Below are 21,356 nucleotides of genomic sequence, written 5' to 3'. Positions count from 1 at the left end.
GTCACAAAGGACCATTAAGAATTAAGGATATCTTGTCTACTAGCAATGGCAAGAGATTTTAGAAAAAGAAGTGTTACTGGGCAGTCAATGTCTGTAACTCAGCACTTGGTAACTTCTCCGGTATCTACAAAGAAGGTAGGAAATGTAAATTGATGAAGGGAAATGGGATTTATTTATAGCTGGGCCACACTGTGTGGCTGCTCTTGGCCAGGCGAAAGCCTGGAGATTTGTATGAACGACAAGACACCTGGTCCACTTTCTGAGACAATGTCTAGTGGTGTGAGGTCAGGAAAACAGGAGGTACCTGTGGTTATGCTGGAAAACAACTCTTAGAGACCCCATGGGGGCTGGGTCCCAACATCTCCCCCTTATTTTTTTTTCTTTTTTCTTTTTTCTTTTTTTTTAATTAGTTCAAATTAGGAACAAGCTTGTTTCACATGTCAATCCCTTCTCCCTCTCCCTCCCCTCGCTCCCACCCCTCCTCCCCCACCCCCAACCTACCCCCCACCCCATCCACCCTCCGCTCCCCAGGCAGGGTAGGGCCCTTGATGGGGGCTCCACAAAGTCCACCACATCATCCCGGGCCGGGCCTGGGCCCTTCCCCATGTGTCCAGGGCCAGAGTCCATCCCTTCACGTGGGATGTGGGTCCCTTCTTATACCAGGGAAAAATACTAATCCACTACCAGGGGCCCCCTAGAGTTCAGAGGCCTCCTAACTGACATCCATGTTCAGGGGTCTGGATCAGTCTTGTACTGGCCTCCCAGACAGCATCTGGGGTTGATGTGCTCCCCTTTGTTCAGGCCAACTGTTCCTGTAGGTTTCACCAGCCTGGTACTGACCCCTTTGATCTTCATTCCTCCCTCTCTGCATCTAAAATGGAGGAGTAGAAATATTGAGTTGGGGGAAGAATAGAGGAGAGAGAGCAGGATGAGAGATACCATATTAGAGGGAGCCACTATAGGTCCAAGAAGAGATCTGGCACTAGGGAGATTTCCAGAGACCTACAAGGATGACACGGACTGACAATCCAGGCAATGGTGGAGAGGATAACCTAAACGCCCTTCCCCTATAATGAGATTGATGACTACTCTTTATGCCATCCTAGAGCCCTAATCCAGTGGCTGATGGAAGCAGAGGCAGACATCCACACATCTTCCCCTTCTTTATACATAACAAAACAGTTATCAAGTAAGAACTATAAGGTTTAACCATTCTATCTTAGTGTGTTACTATAACTATCTTCAACTCCATCAAAGACCATAGAAGGAAAATATATAAACTCTAGAATTGACAGAGACATCTTGCTTCCTAGACAGTCACCCAAAGTTTCTTGGTAACTTTGGGTCATCCATCTTTAGCCTAAAGGCCACAATGTGTCTGGCAGACTTCTCAGCAAAGTAGGAAATTCTAAAGTGTCCATCTGCATTGGCAGTTTATCCAGCACCTTTTTTCTGTGTCCTGTAGAATATCTGACAGATTCTTTCATGAAGCAGGAACCCTTTAGGGATGTCCATCAGCTGTCACTTTCCTGTGGGTCCTGCATGTCCAGTTTATAAAGCAACAGTTAAACAGTTCAGGCAAGAGCAGCTTCTTGCCCAAACGGCTAGTCTTGCCATGTCAAAGGCAAACTCTATAATGAGTTTCTTTGATGCCCATCTTCCTCTCAGATGTAATTGGTGTGCCAGGAGCAGTTGTGTCTCACTGTCAAGAAAAACCCTAAACCATTTAAATGCCATATATTCTGTAGGTCTTTGAAAGGTTTGAAGAATATTTATATATCTAGAAAACCTAACTAATATCAACAAATGAAGATCCATTCCAATACAAAGTATCAACAAATGAGGATCCATTCCAATACAAAGTATCATTTCTATATCATATTCCTCCTTTTTCCTTTAAAGTGATTGACTGTGACCACTACCATTTCTAACCAACTAAATTTAAATGAAAACAAATATTCAGATCACCTGGGCCACTGCTTCAGGGGGTCCTGCCCCATGAAACCACACCAGTCTGGAAGGAATCCACAGATCTTCACCCTCCATGGAAACAAAAGCAGAAATTTCCCTCCCAAGAAACCTGTATTTTAACAACTGTTGCTCCTTCCCCAGCAATTAAATGATTTAAAGACAACACAAAAGCATTCTTTTGTTAACAGTCACATATTTAGGATCACACTTCATACACACACGTGTGGCCACTCCATACATATAGAACACACATACATCTTTTGAACAAAACTCACAAAGGAGGGGAGATGTCCGGGCATGGCCATCCTTACCATAGCTTGGCATCTTTGGAGGGTCTGAGGACTGCCGCATCTTTGTCCATTCCTGTATGTTCTTTTGTAGGGCCTGGGTCTTTTCTTTATCCACTTGGGCATGTTCTCCTTTCTCATCCGATGTGACAGATGATGTGGATGGCTTGTGACGAGGGCTCAGGGAGAGCAGCTGGAAGTCCAGGGCTATGTAATTCACATTGTCAGTACTCTTTTTTGGAGCTGGGCTGTTAGTGTCACTGGGTACAGGAGATGAAGACTTTGGGCTCTGCATAGGGACATAGCTTTCCTCGCTGTTTCTGGAGTCTGTGTTGGTGATGCTTTGTGTGGAGATGGAACTGCAGTACTGGGAGGATCAAGACTTGGTGACAGGTGACTTGATAGCTGAGTCCACTAGGAGGTCTCCAAATTCCCTACACAGGGTGTTGCTGGAGGTGCTGAAGATCATCCTCCTGAACATTTTGGGACAAGTTGTCAGACTCTGAAAAGGCTTCAGGAATGTTTCTTCCATTGCTAACCTGCCATACTCAGTGAAAAGCTGGAGGTGCTGACTGGAGCTGCTGAACTCAGCTGGAGAAGAGCAGAGACTATGACTGACTGAAGAAAGGTTTCTCAGGGAGTCTGTGCTCTCTTTAGTCTGACTGAAGCTGTAGATCTGGCAGATGCTCTGGACCCACCTATTCATGTCTGCCTCTGTCTCAGACACCAGGTAGAAGGTATGCTCGTTGGTCTTGATATCAAACATAAAACTCTTTTGGAGCTCTTTTTTGTTTAAGGTCTGGCTGACATCCAATTGCTTACAGAAGTTTAAGTTGATGATCCTCAGGGGTTTCTTTGAGTGTTCATTCTTATAGTATTCTACAACACCTGGGTCACCATTCATCTGACCTCTTTGCAGGTTAAACCAGCATTTCTTCCAAGCATAGCATCCCAACTTTTTCTCAGGAGGTGATTTCTCCAGCCAGCCTGTGCATATCACATCATTTCAGGCTGACTGGAGCCCTCAGTGGGCTCGAGTGGACAAGAGTACGGGCTGCTGGGTCAGCTGGCTGCTAGTGTGCAGCTCACTGGGGAGGGATTCCTCAGTGGAGGATTTCCCATATTTCTTTAATAATTTTCTTAGCATTATTTCTTAATCCAAAGTTAAAATGAAATCTTACCAGTACCTTGTCTCTTTAAACTTTCTCTGTGTATTTGACTGTGACTCTATTCCAATCCAACTCTCTTAGGAGTCGAGGCACCCCTTCCCCAGTGCCTTTACAATCCAACTCTCTTAGGAATTGAGGCACCCCCTTCCCCAGTGCCTTTACAATCCAACTCTCTTAGGAATTGAGGCACCCCCTTTTCCAGTAACTTTATAATCCAACTCTCTCAGGAGTTGAGGTACCTATTTTCTAGTATCCTTTGCAATCCACCCTCACAACTCCTTACTTGCTGGCCAGACTTCTGAGGGTGATCTCTCAGGGTCCCCTTTCTTCCTGATCTCGGTGGGACCTCCATTTGTGGCTGCTCTTGGCCACACTAAGTCTGAGTATTGGGCGAAAGCCTGGAGATTTGGATGAATGACAAGACACCTGGTCCATTTTCTGAATGTCTCTCACCTTTATTGTGGAGCAGCTTTATATACAAACTTACAAAAACCCCAGGTCAAAGGTTTCACAACAGGATATTGGTCCTAGTGGGGTGAGGTCAGGAAAACAGGAGGTACCTGTGGTTATGGTGGAAAACAACTCTTACAGACCCCATGGGGTCTGGGTCCCAACAACAAGGAGAGAGAGGGAGCCTATTTTCGCTCCTGCTTGTATGTGGTGGTCTTGTTAGAGATCTGTGAGGGGGAGCTGAGGATGTGATTCTGTTAATAGAATGGGTGGCATTCCCAGAACTGCCTGGTGGCACATGCCTGCAATCCCAGCACTTGAAGGTCTGAGGTAGGAGGGTCTTGAGTTTGAGGCCAGCCCAGGTCGGGCCTGGGTTGAGCCCAGGTTGGGCCTGGGTTGAGCCTGGGCTGCATCGTGAAACTCTGCTTTTTTGTTTGTTTTTTTGAGACAGGGTCTCTCTCTGTATAGCCTTGGCTGTCTTGGAACTTGCTCTGGAAATCAGGCTGGCCTTGCCTGGCAAAGTTTTATTTTCTTTGTGTGGTTTGCTTGCATGTATTGTAGGTCTGTGTACACCTGGTGCCTAGGGAGAGCAGAAGAGAATTTGGGTCTCCTAGAGCTGTAGTTACACATAGTGAGCCACCCTGTTGGGAAATGAACCCAGTTTCTTTTGAAAAATATCCGGTGCTATTAACCACTGAGTCATCTCTCCAGTCCTGATATGTTGTATTAAAAAAGGACAACAGTTAAATAAAAAGAAAAAGGAAGATGGACTTTGGGTCCCCTGCATGGACATAATGATCTTCTTTCTGAAGGTATTTACAACCTGGAGGGACAAAGGCATTCCCTTGGATGGAAGGAAGTCAGTGAGCTTGATTTGCACCTCCCCTGTGGATAGGTTGAAGGCTAGTGGCTGGTCCTCAGTACCACTCCTCACTTCTGTTCACTCTTTGTTAGTCAGTTAGGAAAAACAGCCATAAACTGCGCTTATATCCTTTTTATTGTTTGGCTTGTCACAACAATAATGGTCCCTTGTTTCAATGTAAAAAGTCCAGTAAAATTCATGAATATACCTAAGAAACACCTTTTTAATCTTTCTTATGCCAGAGGGAAACACAATAGCTTAAGTATTAACTCCTCCTTTAAACCTTGGTGAACTAGAGCCAAAGGAACTGTGCCCTCCCTCACTGACTCCTCTCCCTCCCTCTCTCCCCCTCACTCCCTCCTCTGCTCTCTCATCCTCTCTCTGGCTCCTCCTTTCTGAGACAGAGCCCTCTGTGGCCCTGGCTGGCCTGGAATGTACTATGTAGCAGAGGATGGTCTTGAACTTTCACTTCTGATAGAACCCAGGGCTAAGTATATGCTAGCAAGCACTCTGCGAGTAAAGCTACACCCACAGCTTTTTCTCTGGATCTTTGTTTGTTTTTAAACAGGATTTTTTTTTTAAAAAAATATTTTTAAAGATTTATTTATGATGTATAGAGTTCTGCTTGTGTGTAACCTGCAGGCCAGAAGAGGGCACCAGATCTCACTGCAGATGGTCGTGAGCCACCATGTGGTTGCTGGGAGTTGAACTCAGGACCTCTAGAAGAGCAGGAAGTACTCTTAACTGCAGAGCCATCTCTCCAGCCCTCCTCTTGATCTTTGAGCTAGGACCACACCCTGTAGCTCAGCTGGCCTCGTGTTGAGCATTCTCCTGCCTCAGCCTCCCAAGTGCTTGAATTATTAGGCATGTCCCCACTCATTCCCATGCCTGGTTCAAATAGTGCTGAAGTTAGAACCCATTGCTCTGTACACGCCAGGCAAGCACTTTACCACCTGAGCTACACACCCCACCCTTCCTCAGGTTTTCTTGAGGACTTCACAAGCTCATCATCCCCCTGCCTCCCCCCTGCAGGTGCTGGCATTACAGGGGTGTGTCACCATGCCGGCCTCTCCCACTTTGCCATCAATCAGGGGATTTCTGACTGATTTGTCCTTGATTCCAGGGTCTGGTGCAGATCCTGTGGTTGGCCCCAAGCAAGAAGGTGCAGTGGAAAGATGGACAGGTGCAGGCCCAGAACTGAGAAGGGGGTTGCCTGTAGATATCAAGGGCAGGGTGACTTTGGAAGGTGGCTGCCTCTGGAAGAGGAGGCAGGTGGGCTTTGCAAATGAGAGCTGTGGGAGGAGACAGGAGGAGAGAACTTGTTCCTTGATAACCAAGAAGGGAAAGAAGAAAAGGGCATTTTGCGGGAAGGCACACACCTCTGAGACACAGCTGCCAGGTGGGAAGTGACTTGTTTGCAGTTATGCAACCCAGACCCACCCTCCCTCCCTCTCTCTCTGTCTCTCTCTCTCTGTCTGTCTGTCTCTGGTCTGGCTCTAGCTTGGTAAAATTGACTTACCCCGAGGCTGAATGAGACAAGCCTTAGCTCAGGGAGAAAAGATGGAGCAAAATCATTTGCTACTTTTTTTTTTTTTTTTTTTTTTTGTAGAGACAGAAGGTGTGTCTTAGTGGTGGAACATTTATTTGCCTAGCAGGAAACCAAACCAAACCAAACCAAACACAAACACAAACCAAACATAAAAAAAAAACAAATGAAAACCAAGCTTGGCCCAGTGGCACAGGCCTGTCATCCCAACCACTTGGAAGGTTAAGGCAGATGGATTGGGAATGAGTTTAAGGCCAGTCTGGAAAACCTAGTGAGACCTGTCTCACAATAAACGTGAAAAGAGGACTGGCCTCCAACTCCGAGATACCACTGCCTCCTGTTCCCTAGTGCTAGGATTAAAGACCAAGTCAGACAGACATGTTTGTCACCTTGGAGACTCTAACAGAGCCACCTGGAGAGAGGTGTTCTCTGTTATCACAGGTAGCCCTGTTTTCACAGTGCCCTGAGAGATAGTCACAGAGAGAGTTGAGAGCTGTACCAAGACCACAGGCCACAGTATCGTGTAGACGTCTCCAAGTCCTTGTGCTTTGCAGAACATTAGAGGATGCTAACCAATGAACAGCCTGTCAGTGTGATTCAGGTAGAAGGTGCAATGATGCCTAAGGTTTTAGGAATTATAAATCATGAATTATAAATTCAGGAAAAAGATGGAAAGATTGCTTTTTGTTTTCTTTCCTTTTTGAAGTTTTGTTTTATTTTGTTTAGAGTGCTGGGAATTGAATCTAGGGCTTCATTTATTGTAGACAAGTGCTCTACCACCGAGATCCAGCACCAGCCCCAGCTCCTCACTGAGGAATTCTAGGCAGGTGCTCTACCACTAAGCCACACCCCCAGGCCCTCTTTGGGGAATTCTGAGAATGGAGAAGGAGCCTATTGCTGGTGGCAGTGAGGGCCACAGTCCTGTACTTTTGTGGGAGACACAGCTCTGTTATTCCTCAGGAATACCAGAGAAAAATGACAAGAAATTGCTGAGCCATCCCATCCTCTCTGATTTTTTTCAAATTACAGAGATAACAACGAGTGAATCAAAACAAGGACAAGACCACACAGCAGCATCAACTGCAGGCTACTTGGCTGTAAACTCTGGTGTGAATGGATCTACAACACTGTCAAGCCCCACGAATTCAACGCACACAGCAGTGTCCACCGGGAGCAACCAAGCAACAGCCATAACCAAATCCACAAATGGTTCATCAAACGTTTCTCTAACCACTGAAGACTCTCAGACTACAGCCCTAGGAAAGGCACTAACAACTGAAACAGGAAGAATTTCAACACCAGCCCAGGAGACCACTGGAAACTCCCAAAGGGCAGCTCCAGATGAAGGGTCAACACCTAACCAAAGCGTCCCAAGGTCAACAGCCACATCAGAGACAGTAGATGTCTCTCAAAAAATAGTTCTAACAACCCATTCAGCTCCAAACCCTGAAATTTCCCAGACAACAGTCCTCATTACAGAAGCTGAAACCTTCCAAGAAAGCTCAATTTCAACAAATGCAGCTGTATCTTCCAAGACCTCCCACACCACAGGCCTCACTCAGGAATCTACAACCTCCCCAAGTAGCCCAAGTTCAAAATATGCAACTCAAGTTACCGAGAACTCCCAAACAGCAGCCTTCACTCAAGAGTCTACAACCTTCCCAAGTAGCTCAGTTGCCACGGAAACTGCTGTCCTTCCTGAGAGCTCCTACACCTCAGCCCTGACTGGAGAATCAACAACCACCACAAATAGGCTAATTTTGACACAAACAACTCAAGGAATTGAAGCGACTTCCCCACAAGATACTCAGGGAACTGAGACAACCCCAGGAGACTTCACTCCGGAATCTATGACCTTTGCTACCAGTTCAGTTTCATCAGAAATAGCTAGTGAGAGTTCCCACACCACATACCAACCTAAGGCAACTACAACATACCCGAGCAGCCTGATTACAACACATGGAATGCAAGCAACAGAAACCTGGAAAACAATATTTACTCAGGAGTCTACAACAGTCCCAAAAAGTTCAGTTTCCACAGAAACAGCTGTTGCTCTTGACACCTCACCCACTACAGGACAGACTGAGGCATACACAATCTCCCTGAGCAGCTTGGTTTCAACACAGGCAACTCAAACAACTGAGACATCCCAAACAACAGTCTTCACTCAGGAATCTACAACTCTCCAGAGCACCTCAATTTCAACAGAGACTGCTGTACCTTCTGAGAGCTCCCACAACACATCACAATCTGAGACATCTACAGCCTCCCAAAGTAGCCAAATTTTAACACAAGCAAGTCAAGTTCCTGAGACTTCTGAAACAACAGTCTTTACTCAGGAATCTACAATTTCCCCAAGTAGCCTTATTTTGACCCAAGGAACTCAACCAACTCACACATTCCCAACGATCTACAGTCAGGAATTTATGACATTCACAACTCCCTCAATTTTAACAGAAACAGTTCTACGCCCTGAGACCACTCACACCACTTCCTACACTGAAGAATCTACAAACGCCCCAAGCAGCCTGACAACAACACATGCAACCCAACACACTGAGACATCACAGACAACAGTCTTCAGCCAGGAATCTACAACCTTCCCCACCAGCACGATTTCCATAGAAACAGCTGCAATTTCTGCAATCTCCAACACATCCTCACTGACTGAGGCACCTAAAAATTTGCCAAGCAACCTCATTTCAAATCATACAAATCAACCAACTGAGAATTCTCAAATAACAGTCTACAATCTGGAACCAACAACTTTCCCAACCAGCCCAATTTCAACAGGAACCACTGTACCTCCCAAAATGTCCTACACCACATCCAAAACTGAAGAATCTACAACATACCGAAGCAACCATAAAACAAAAGCAACTCATTACAATGAGTCTGTTCAAGCAACAGTCTTCACCCAGGAAACCACAACTAGCTCAAATTCCACAAAAACAGTTGGAACTACCCAAACCTCCCACACTACAGTTAAAACTGAGTCCTCTACAAGAATCTCAAAATCAACACATGCAATAAAAGCAAGTGGAACCTCGAAAATAAAGTTAACTGATGAGTCTACAAGCTTCCCAAGCAGATCAGTTTCCACAAAATCATATGTTACTTCTGACAACTCACACATTACAAGACAGTCTGAGCCATACACAAACTCAAGGGACTACTTGGTTTCTACAAAACGATCTCCAAACATAGAGCCCTCTCAAAAAACAGTCTTCACTCAGGAATCCACAATTCCCCAGAGCATGACACCTTCAACAGACACTGTTGTTCCTCTTAAGACCACGCATATTTCCACACTGATAGTACCTTCTACCATCAGTCCAAGAAGCCCAATTTCCACACATCCATATCCATCCAATGATACCCAGAAAACAACAGTATTCACTAAGGTATCTACAAACTTCTCAGATTTCAAAGAAAAATCCCTACCTAGGGAATCATCCTTCACTTCACCTACAACAGAAACCACTACAGCCTCCCCAAGCACCAGAATTTCAACAGATAGAACTCAGACCCCTGAGACTTCTCAAACAGCAGCCTACAAGGAGTATTCCACAACATTGCCAAGCAGTTCAGTTTCCACAGAAAATGCTGTTCCTCCTGACACCTCCCCCACTACAGGACAGTCTGAGCCATACACAACCTCCCTGGGCAGCTTGTTTTCTACAAAAGCATCTCCAGAGACTGAGACATCCCAAACATCAGTCTTCCCACAAGAATCCACAAGTCTCCAGAGCACATCAGCTTCAACAGAGACTCCGGTACCTCCTGAGATCACCCACACAACATCACACTCTGGGGCACCAGGGACTTCCCCAGGTTATTCGATTTCCACACCAGATACTCAGGGAACAGAGACAACCCCAGACAACCTCACTCAGGAATCTACCACCTTTGCAACCAGGTCGGTTTCATCAGACACAACTGTCCCTCCTCAGACCTCGAAAACAGAGGCGTCCACAAACTATTTGAGCCGCCCGATTTCCACACAAACAACCCAAGCTCCTGCGACTTCTCAAACAGCAGCCAACAGGGAGGAATCTACAAGCGTCCCAAGCAGTTCAGGGTTCACCAATACAGCTGTTCCTCCTTACACCTCACCTAATACAGGACATTCTGAGGCATCCACAATCTCCCTGGTCAGCTTGTTTTCCACACAAATTTCAGCAGAGACTGAGTCAACTCAAACAAAGGTCTTCACTCAGGAATCCACAACTCTCCAGAGCACTCCAGCTTCCACAGAGACTGCTCTTCCTATTTTGACCAACCACACTTCCCCCCTGATTGTGCCCTCTACCATCACTCCAAGAAGCCTGATTTCCACACATCCATCTCAACCCACTGATACCCAGCAAACAGCAGGCGTCACTAAGGAATCTACAACCAGCTCAGTTTTCTCAGAAACAGCCCTACCTTCTGATACGTCCTTCACTTCAACTCCAAGTGAAACTTCTAAAGCCTCCCCAAGCAACACACCCTCAACAGATGGAACTCAGACCACTGACATATCACAAACAACAGTATTCACTATGGAACCTACAACCAGCTCACCTTTCTCAGAAACAGCCCTACCCTCTGACACATCCTTCACTTCACCCCCAACTGAAACATCTACAGCCTCCCCAAGCCACCCAATTTCAACAGATGGCCCTCAGACCACTGAGACTTCTCAAACAGCAGCCTACAGGGAGTATTCCACAACCTTCCCAAGCAGTTCCGTTTCCACAGAAAATGCTGTTCCTTCTGACACCTCACCCACTACAGGACAGTCCTGGCCACACACAACCTCCCTGGGCAGCTTGGTTTCCACACAAGCATCTCCAGAGACTGAGGCATCCCAAACAACAGTCTTCGCTCAAGAATCCTCAAGTCTCCAGAGCACATCAGCTTCCACAGAGACTGCTGTTCCTCTTATGACCACGCACACTTCCACCCTGATTGTGCCTTCTACCATCACTCAAGAAAGCCCAATTTTCACACATCCATCTCAATCTACTGATACCCAGCCTACAAGAGTCTTCACTATGGAACCTACAACCAGCTCACCTTTCTCAGAAACAGCCCTACCCTCTGACACATCCTTCACTTCACCCCCAACTGAAACATCTACAGCCTCCCCAAGCCACCCAATTTCAACAGATGGCCCTCAGACCACTGAGACTTCTCAAACAGCAGCCTACAGGGAGTATTCCACAACCTTCCCAAGCAGTTCCGTTTCCACAGAAAATGCTGTTCCTTCTGACACCTCACCCACTACAGGAAAGTCCGGGCCACACACAACCTCCCTGGGCAGCTTGGTTTCCACACAAGCATCTCCAGAGACTGAGGCATCCCAAACAACAGTCTTCACTCAAGAATCCTCAAGTCCCCAGAGCACATCAGCTTCCACAGAGACTGCTGTTCCTCTTATGACCACGCACACTTCCACCCTGATTGTGCCTTCTACCATCACTCAAGAAAGCCCCATTTCCACACATCCATCTCAATCTACTGATACCCAGCCAACAATAGTGTTCACTAAGGAATCTACAACCATCTCAGTTTCCTCAGAAACAGCCCGACCTTCCGAGACATACTTCACTTCACCTCCTAGTGAAACCTCTACAGCTTCCCCAAGCAATCCACTTTCAACAGGTGGAACTCAGACCACTGTGATATCACTAAAAACAGTCCTCACTCACGAATCTACAACCTTCCCAAGCAGTTCAGTTTCCACAGAAAATGCTGTTCCTCCTGACACCTCCCCCACTACAGGACAGTCTGAGCCATACACAACCTCCCTGGGCAGCTTGTTTTCTACAAAAGCATCTCCAGAGACTGAGACATCCCAAACATCAGTCTTCCCACAAGAATCCACAAGTCTCCAGAGCACATCAGCTTCAACAGAGACTCCGGTCCCTCCTGAGATCACCCACACCACATCACACTCTGAGGCACCTGGGACTTCCCCAGGCTATGCGATTTCCACACCAGATACTCAGGGAACAGAGACAACCCCAGACAACCTCACTCAGGAATCTACGACCTTTGCAACCAGGTCGGTTTCATCAGACACAACTGTCCCTCCTCAGACCTCGAAAACAGAGGCGTCCACAAACTATTTGAGCCGCCCGATTCCCACACAAACAACCCAAGCTCCTGGGACTTCTCAAACAGCAGCCAACAGGGAGGAATCTACAAGCGTCCCAAGCAGTTCAGGTTTCACCAATACAGCTGTTCCTCCTTACACCTCCCCTGATACAGGACGTTCTGAGCCATCCACAATCTCCCTGGGCAGCTTGTTTTCCACACAAACATCGCCAGAGACTGAGTCAACTCAAACAAAAGTCTTCACTCAGGAATCCCCAACTCTCCAGAGCACTCCAGCTTCCACAGAGACTGCTATTCCTATTTTGACCAACCACACTTCCCCCCTGATTGTGCCCTCTACCATCACTCCAAGAAGCCCGATTTCCACACATCCATCTCAACCCACTGATACCCAGCAAACAGCAGGCGTCACTAAGGAATCTACAACCAGCTCAGTTTTCTCAGAAACAGCCCTACCTTCTGATACGTCCTTCACTTCAACTCCAAGTGAAACTTCTAAAGCCTCCCCAAGCAACACACCCTCAACAGATGGAACTCAGACCACTGACATATCACAAACAACAGTATTCACTATGGAACCTACAACCAGCTCACCTTTCTCAGAAACAGCCCTACCCTCTGACACATCCTTCACTTCACCCCCAACTGAAACATCTACAGCCTCCCCAAGCCACCCAATTTCAACAGATGGCCCTCAGACCACTGAGACTTCTCAAACAGCAGCCTACAGGGAGTATTCCACAACCTTCCCAAGCAGTTCCGTTTCCACAGAAAATGCTGTTCCTTCTGACACCTCACCCACTACAGGACAGTCCTGGCCACACACAACCTCCCTGGGCAGCTTGGTTTCCACACAAGCATCTCCAGAGACTGAGGCATCCCAAACAACAGTCTTCACTCAAGAATCCTCAAGTCCCCAGAGCACATCAGCTTCCACAGAGACTGCTGTTCCTCTTATGACCACGCACACTTCCACCCTGATTGTGCCTTCTACCATCACTCAAGAAAGCCCAATTTCCACACATCCATCTCAATCTACTGATACCCAGCCAACAATAGTGTTCACTAAGGAATCTACAACCATCTCAGTTTCCTCAGAAACAGCCCGACCTTCCGAGACATACTTCACTTCACCTCCTAGTGAAACCTCTACAGCTTCCCCAAGCAATCCACTTTCAACAGGTGGAACTCAGACCACTGTGATATCACTAAAAACAGTCCTCACTCACGAATCTACAACCTTCCCAAGCAGTTCAGTTTCCACAGAAAATGCTGTTCCTCCTGACACCTCCCCCACTACAGGACAGTCTGAGCCATACACAACCTCCCTGGGCAGCTTGTTTTCTACAAAAGCATCTCCAGAGACTGAGACATCCCAAACATCAGTCTTCCCACAAGAATCCACAAGTCTCCAGAGCACATCAGCTTCAACAGAGACTCCGGTCCCTCCTGAGATCACCCACACCACATCACACTCTGAGGCACCTGGGACTTCCCCAGGCTATGCGATTTCCACACCAGATACTCAGGGAACAGAGACAACCCCAGACAACCTCACTCAGGAATCTACGACCTTTGCAACCAGGTCGGTTTCATCAGACACAACTGTCCCTCCTCAGACCTCGAAAACAGAGGCGTCCACAAACTATTTGAGCCGCCCGATTTCCACACAAACAACCCAAGCTCCTGGGACTTCTCAAACAGCAGCCAACAGGGAGGAATCTACAAGCGTCCCAAGCAGTTCAGGTTTCACCAATACAGCTGTTCCTCCTTACACCTCCCCTGATACAGGACGTTCTGAGCCATCCACAATCTCCCTGGGCAGCTTGTTTTCCACACAAACATCGCCAGAGACTGAGTCAACTCAAACAAAAGTCTTCACTCAGGAATCCCCAACTCTCCAGAGCACTCCAGCTTCCACAGAGACTGCTATTCCTATTTTGACCAACCACACTTCCCCCCTGATTGTGCCCTCTACCATCACTCCAAGAAGCCCGATTTCCACACATCCATCTCAACCCACTGATACCCAGCAAACAGCAGGCGTCACTAAGGAATCTACAACCAGCTCAGTTTTCTCAGAAACAGCCCTACCTTCTGATACGTCCTTCACTTCAACTCCAAGTGAAACTTCTAAAGCCTCCCCAAGCAACACACCCTCAACAGATGGAACTCAGACCACTGACATATCACAAACAACAGTATTCACTATGGAACCTACAACCAGCTCACCTTTCTCAGAAACAGCCCTACCCTCTGACACATCCTTCACTTCACCCCCAACTGAAACATCTACAGCCTCCCCAAGCCACCCAATTTCAACAGATGGCCCTCAGACCACTGAGACTTCTCAAACAGCAGCCTACAGGGAGTATTCCACAACCTTCCCAAGCAGTTCCGTTTCCACAGAAAATGCTGTTCCTTCTGACACCTCACCCACTACAGGACAGTCCTGGCCACACACAACCTCCCTGGGCAGCTTGGTTTCCACACAAGCATCTCCAGAGACTGAGGCATCCCAAACAACAGTCTTCACTCAAGAATCCTCAAGTCTCCAGAGCACATCAGCTTCCACAGAGACTGCTGTTCCTCTTATGACCACGCACACTTCCACCCTGATTGTGCCTTCTACCATCACTCAAGAAAGCCCAATTTCCACACATCCATCTCAATCTACTGATACCCAGCCTACAAGAGTCTTCACTATGGAACCTACAACCGGCTCACCTTTCTCAGAAACAGCCCTACCCTCTGACACATCCTTCACTTCACCCCCAACTGAAACATCTACAGCCTCCCCAAGCCACCCAATTTCAACAGATGGCCCTCAGACCACTGAGACTTCTCAAACAGCAGCCTACAGGGAGTATTCCACAACCTTCCCAAGCAGTTCCGTTTCCACAGAAAATGCTGTTCCTTCTGACACCTCACCCACTACAGGACAGTCCGGGCCACACACAACCTCCCTGGGCAGCTTGGTTTCCACACAAGCATCTCCAGAGACTGAGGCATCCCAAACAACAGTCTTCACTCAAGAATCCTCAAGTCCCCAGAGCACATCAGCTTCCACAGAGACTGCTGTTCCTCTTATGACCACGCACACTTCCACCCTGATTGTGCCTTCTACCATCACTCAAGAAAGCCCCATTTCCACACATCCATCTCAATCTACTGATACCCAGCCAACAATAGTGTTCACTAAGGAATCTACAACCATCTCAGTTTCCTCAGAAACAGCCCGACCTTCCGAGACATACTTCACTTCACCTCCTAGTGAAACCTCTACAGCTTCCCCAAGCAATCCACTTTCAACAGGTGGAACTCAGACCACTGTGATATCACTAAAAACAGTCCTCACTCACGAATCTACAACCTTCCCAAGCAGTTCAGTTTCCACAGAAAATGCTGTTCCTCCTGACACCTCCCCCACTACAGGACAGTCTGAGCCATACACAACCTCCCTGGGCAGCTTGTTTTCTACAAAAGCATCTCCAGAGACTGAGACATCCCAAACATCAGTCTTCCCACAAGAATCCACAAGTCTCCAGAGCCCATCAGCTTCAACAGAGACTCCGGTCCCTCCTGAGATCACCCACACCACATCACACTCTGAGGCACCTGGGACTTCCCCAGGCTATGCGATTTCCACACCAGATACTCAGGGAACAGAGACAACCCCAGACAACCTCACTCAGGAATCTACGACCTTTGCAACCAGGTCGGTTTCATCAGACACAACTGTCCCTCCTCAGACCTCGAAAACAGAGGCGTCCACAAACTATTTGAGCCGCCCGATTCCCACACAAACAACCCAAGCTCCTGCGACTTCTCAAACAGCAGCCAACAGGGAGGAATCTACAAGCGTCCCAAGCAGTTCAGGTTTCACCAATACAGCTGTTCCTCCTTACACCTCCCCTGATACAGGACGTTCTGAGCCATCCACAATCTCCCTGGGCAGCTTGTTTTCCACACAAACATCGCCAGAGACTGAGTCAACTCAAACAAAAGTCTTCACTCAGGAATCCCCAACTCTCCAGAGCACTCCAGCTTCCACAGAGACTGCTATTCCTATTTTGACCAACCACACTTCCCCCCTGATTGTGCCCTCTACCATCACTCCAAGAAGCCCGATTTCCACACATCCATCTCAACCCACTGATACCCAACAAACAGCAGGCGTCACTAAGGAATCTACAACCAGCTCAGTTTTCTCAGAAACAGCCCTACCTTCTGATACGTCCTTCACTTCAACTCCAAGTGAAACTTCTAAAGCCTCCCCAAGCAACACACCCTCAACAGATGGAACTCAGACCACTGACATATCACAAACAACAGTATTCACTATGGAACCTACAACCAGCTCACCTTTCTCAGAAACAGCCCTACCCTCTGACACATCCTTCACTTCACCCCCAACTGAAACATCTACAGCCTCCCCAAGCCACCCAATTTCAACAGATGGCCCTCAGACCACTGAGACTTCTCAAACAGCAGCCTACAGGGAGTATTCCACAACCTTCCCAAGCAGTTCCGTTTCCACAGAAAATGCTGTTCCTTCTGACACCTCACCCACTACAGGACAGTCCTGGCCACACACAACCTCCCTGGGCAGCTTGGTTTCCACACAAGCATCTCCAGAGACTGAGGCATCCCAAACAACAGTCTTCACTCAAGAATCCTCAAGTCTCCAGAGCACATCAGCTTCCACAGAGACTGCTGTTCCTCTTATGACCACGCACACTTCCACCCTGATTGTGCCTTCTACCATCACTCAAGAAAGCCCCATTTCCACACATCCATCTCAATCTACTGATACCCAGCCAACAATAGTGTTCACTAAGGAATCTACAACCATCTCAGTTTCCTCAGAAACAGCCCGACCTTCCGAGACATACTTCACTTCACCTCCTAGTGAAACCTCTACAGCTTCCCCAAGCAATCCACTTTCAACAGGTGGAACTCAGACCACTGTGATATCACTAAAAACAGTCCTCACTCACGAATCTACAACCTTCCCAAGCAGTTCAGTTTCCACAGAAAATGCTGTTCCTCCTGACACCTCCCCCACTACAGGACAGTCTGAGCCATACACAACCTCCCTGGGCAGCTTGTTTTCTACAAAAGCATCTCCAGAGACTGAGACATCCCAAACATCAGTCTTCCCACAAGAATCCACAAGTCTCCAGAGCACATCAGCTTCAACAGAGACTCCGGTACCTCCTGAGATCACCCACACCACATCACACTCTGAGGCACCTGGGACTTCCCCAGGCTTTGCGATTTCCACACCAGATACTCAGGGAACAGAGACAACCCCAGACAACCTCACTCAGGAATCTACCACCTTTGCAACCAGGTCGGTTTCATCAGACACAACTGTCCCTCCTCAGACCTCGAAAACAGAGGCGTCCACAAACTATTTGAGCCGCCCGATTCCCACACAAACAACCCAAGCTCCTGGGACTTCTCAAACAGCAGCCAACAGGGAGGAATCTACAAGCGTCCCAAGCAGTTCAGGTTTCACCAATACAGCTGTTCCTCCTTACACCTCCCCTGATACAGGACGTTCTGAGCCATCCACAATCTCCCTGGGCAGCTTGTTTTCCACACAAACATCGCCAGAGACTGAGTCAACTCAAACAAAAGTCTTCACTCAGGAATCCCCAACTCTCCAGAGCACTCCAGCTTCCACAGAGACTGCTATTCCTATTTTGACCAACCACACTTCCCCCCTGATTGTGCCCTCTACCATCACTCCAAGAAGCCCGATTTCCACACATCCATCTCAACCCACTGATACCCAACAAACAGCAGGCGTCACTAAGGAATCTACAACCAGCTCAGTTTTCTCAGAAACAGCCCTACCTTCTGATACGTCCTTCACTTCAACTCCAAGTGAAACTTCTAAAGCCTCCCCAAGCAACACACCCTCAACAGATGGAACTCAGACCACTGACATATCACAAACAACAGTATTCACTATGGAACCTACAACCAGCTCACCTTTCTCAGAAACAGCCCTACCCTCTGACACATCCTTCACTTCACCCCCAACTGAAACATCTACAGCCTCCCCAAGCCACCCAATTTCAACAGATGGCCCTCAGACCACTGAGACTTCTCAAACAGCAGCCTACAGGGAGTATTCCACAACCTTCCCAAGCAGTTCCGTTTCCACAGAAAATGCTGTTCCTTCTGACACCTCACCCACTACAGGACAGTCCTGGCCACACACAACCTCCCTGGGCAGCTTGGTTTCCACACAAGCATCTCCAGAGACTGAGGCATCCCAAACAACAGTCTTCACTCAAGAATCCTCAAGTCTCCAGAGCACATCAGCTTCCACAGAGACTGCTGTTCCTCTTATGACCACGCACACTTCCACCCTGATTGTGCCTTCTACCATCACTCAAGAAAGCCCCATTTCCACACATCCATCTCAATCTACTGATACCCAGCCAACAATAGTGTTCACTAAGGAATCTACAACCATCTCAGTTTCCTCAGAAACAGCCCGACCTCCCGAGACATACTTCACTTCACCTCCTAGTGAAACCTCTACAGCTTCCCCAAGCAATCCACTTTCAACAGGTGGAACTCAGACCACTGTGATATCACTAAAAACAGTCCTCACTCACGAATCTACAACCTTCCCAAGCAGTTCAGTTTCCACAGAAAATGCTGTTCCTCCTGACACCTCCCCCACTACAGGACAGTCTGAGCCATACACAACCTCCCTGGGCAGCTTGTTTTCTACAAAAGCATCTCCAGAGACTGAGACATCCCAAACATCAGTCTTCCCACAAGAATCCACAAGTCTCCAGAGCACATCAGCTTCAACAGAGACTCCGGTCCCTCCTGAGATCACCCACACCACATCACACTCTGAGGCACCTGGGACTTCCCCAGGCTATGCGATTTCCACACCAGATACTCAGGGAACAGAGACAACCCCAGACAACCTCACTCAGGAATCTACGACCTTTGCAACCAGGTCGGTTTCATCAGACACAACTGTCCCTCCTCAGACCTCGAAAACAGAGGCGTCCACAAACTATTTGAGCCGCCCGATTCCCACACAAACAACCCAAGCTCCTGGGACTTCTCAAACAGCAGCCAACAGGGAGGAATCTACAAGCGTCCCAAGCAGTTCAGGTTTCACCAATACAGCTGTTCCTCCTTACACCTCCCCTGATACAGGACGTTCTGAGCCATCCACAATCTCCCTGGGCAGCTTGTTTTCCACACAAACATCGCCAGAGACTGAGTCAACTCAAACAACAGTCTTCACTCAGGAATCCCCAACTCTCCAGAGCACTCCAGCTTCCACAGAGACTGCTATTCCTATTTTGACCAACCACACTTCCCCCCTGATTGTGCCCTCTACCATCACTCCAAGAAGCCCGATTTCCACACATCCATCTCAACCCACTGATACCCAACAAACAGCAGGCGTCACTAAGGAATCTACAACCAGCTCAGTTTTCTCAGAAACAGCCCTACCTTCTGATACGTCCTTCACTTCAACTCCAAGTGAAACTTCTAAAGCCTCCCCAAGCAACACACCCTCAACAGATGGAACTCAGACCACTGACATATCACAAACAACAGTATTCACTATGGAACCTACAACCAGCTCACCTTTCTCAGAAACAGCCCTACCCTCTGACACATCCTTCACTTCACCCCCAACTGAAACATCTACAGCCTCCCCAAGCCACCCAATTTCAACAGATGGCCCTCAGACCACTGAGACTTCTCAAACAGCAGCCTACAGGGAGTATTCCACAACCTTCCCAAGCAGTTCCGTTTCCACAGAAAATGCTGTTCCTTCTGACACCTCACCCACAACAGGACAGTCCTGGCCACACACAACCTCCCTGGGCAGCTTGGTTTCCACACAAGCATCTCCAGAGACTGAGGCATCCCAAACAACAGTCTTCACTCAAGAATCCTCAAGTCTCCAGAGCACATCAGCTTCCACAGAGACTGCTGTTCCTCTTATGACCACGCACACTTCCACCCTGATTGTGCCTTCTACCATCACTCAAGAAAGCCCAATTTCCACACATCCATCTCAATCTACTGATACCCAGCCTACAAGAGTCTTCACTATGGAACCTACAACCGGCTCACCTTTCTCAGAAACAGCCCTACCCTCTGACACATCCTTCACTTCACCCCCAACTGAAACATCTACAGCCTCCCCAAGCCACCCAATTTCAACAGATGGCCCTCAGACCACTGAGACTTCTCAAACAGCAGCCTACAGGGAGTATTCCACAACCTTCCCAAGCAGTTCCGTTTCCACAGAAAATGCTGTTCCTTCTGACACCTCACCCACTACAGGACAGTCCTGGCCACACACAACCTCCCTGGGCAGCTTGGTTTCCACACAAGCATCTCCAGAGACTGAGGCATCCCAAACAACAGTCTTCACTCAAGAATCCTCAAGTCCCCAGAGCACATCAGCTTCCACAGAGACTGCTGTTCCTCTTATGACCACGCACACTTCCACCCTGATTGTGCCTTCTACCATCACTCAAGAAAGCCCCATTTCCACACATCCATCTCAATCTACTGATACCCAGCCAACAATAGTGTTCACTAAGGAATCTACAACCATCTCAGTTTCCTCAGAAACAGCCCGACCTTCCGAGACATACTTCACTTCACCTCCTAGTGAAACCTCTACAGCTTCCCCAAGCAATCCACTTTCAACAGGTGGAACTCAGACCACTGTGATATCACTAAAAACAGTCCTCACTCACGAATCTACAACCTTCCCAAGCAGTTCAGTTTCCACAGAAAATGCTGTTCCTCCTGACACCTCCCCCACTACAGGACAGTCTGAGCCATACACAACCTCCCTGGGCAGCTTGTTTTCTACAAAAGCATCTCCAGAGACTGAGACATCCCAAACATCAGTCTTCCCACAAGAATCCACAAGTCTCCAGAGCACATCA

Source organism: Cricetulus griseus, chromosome 4 (genome assembly GCF_003668045.3).
Source record: "Cricetulus griseus strain 17A/GY chromosome 4, alternate assembly CriGri-PICRH-1.0, whole genome shotgun sequence".
Classification (NCBI taxonomy): domain Eukaryota; kingdom Metazoa; phylum Chordata; class Mammalia; order Rodentia; family Cricetidae; genus Cricetulus; species Cricetulus griseus.
Note: the sequence above shows the minus strand (reverse complement) of the source record.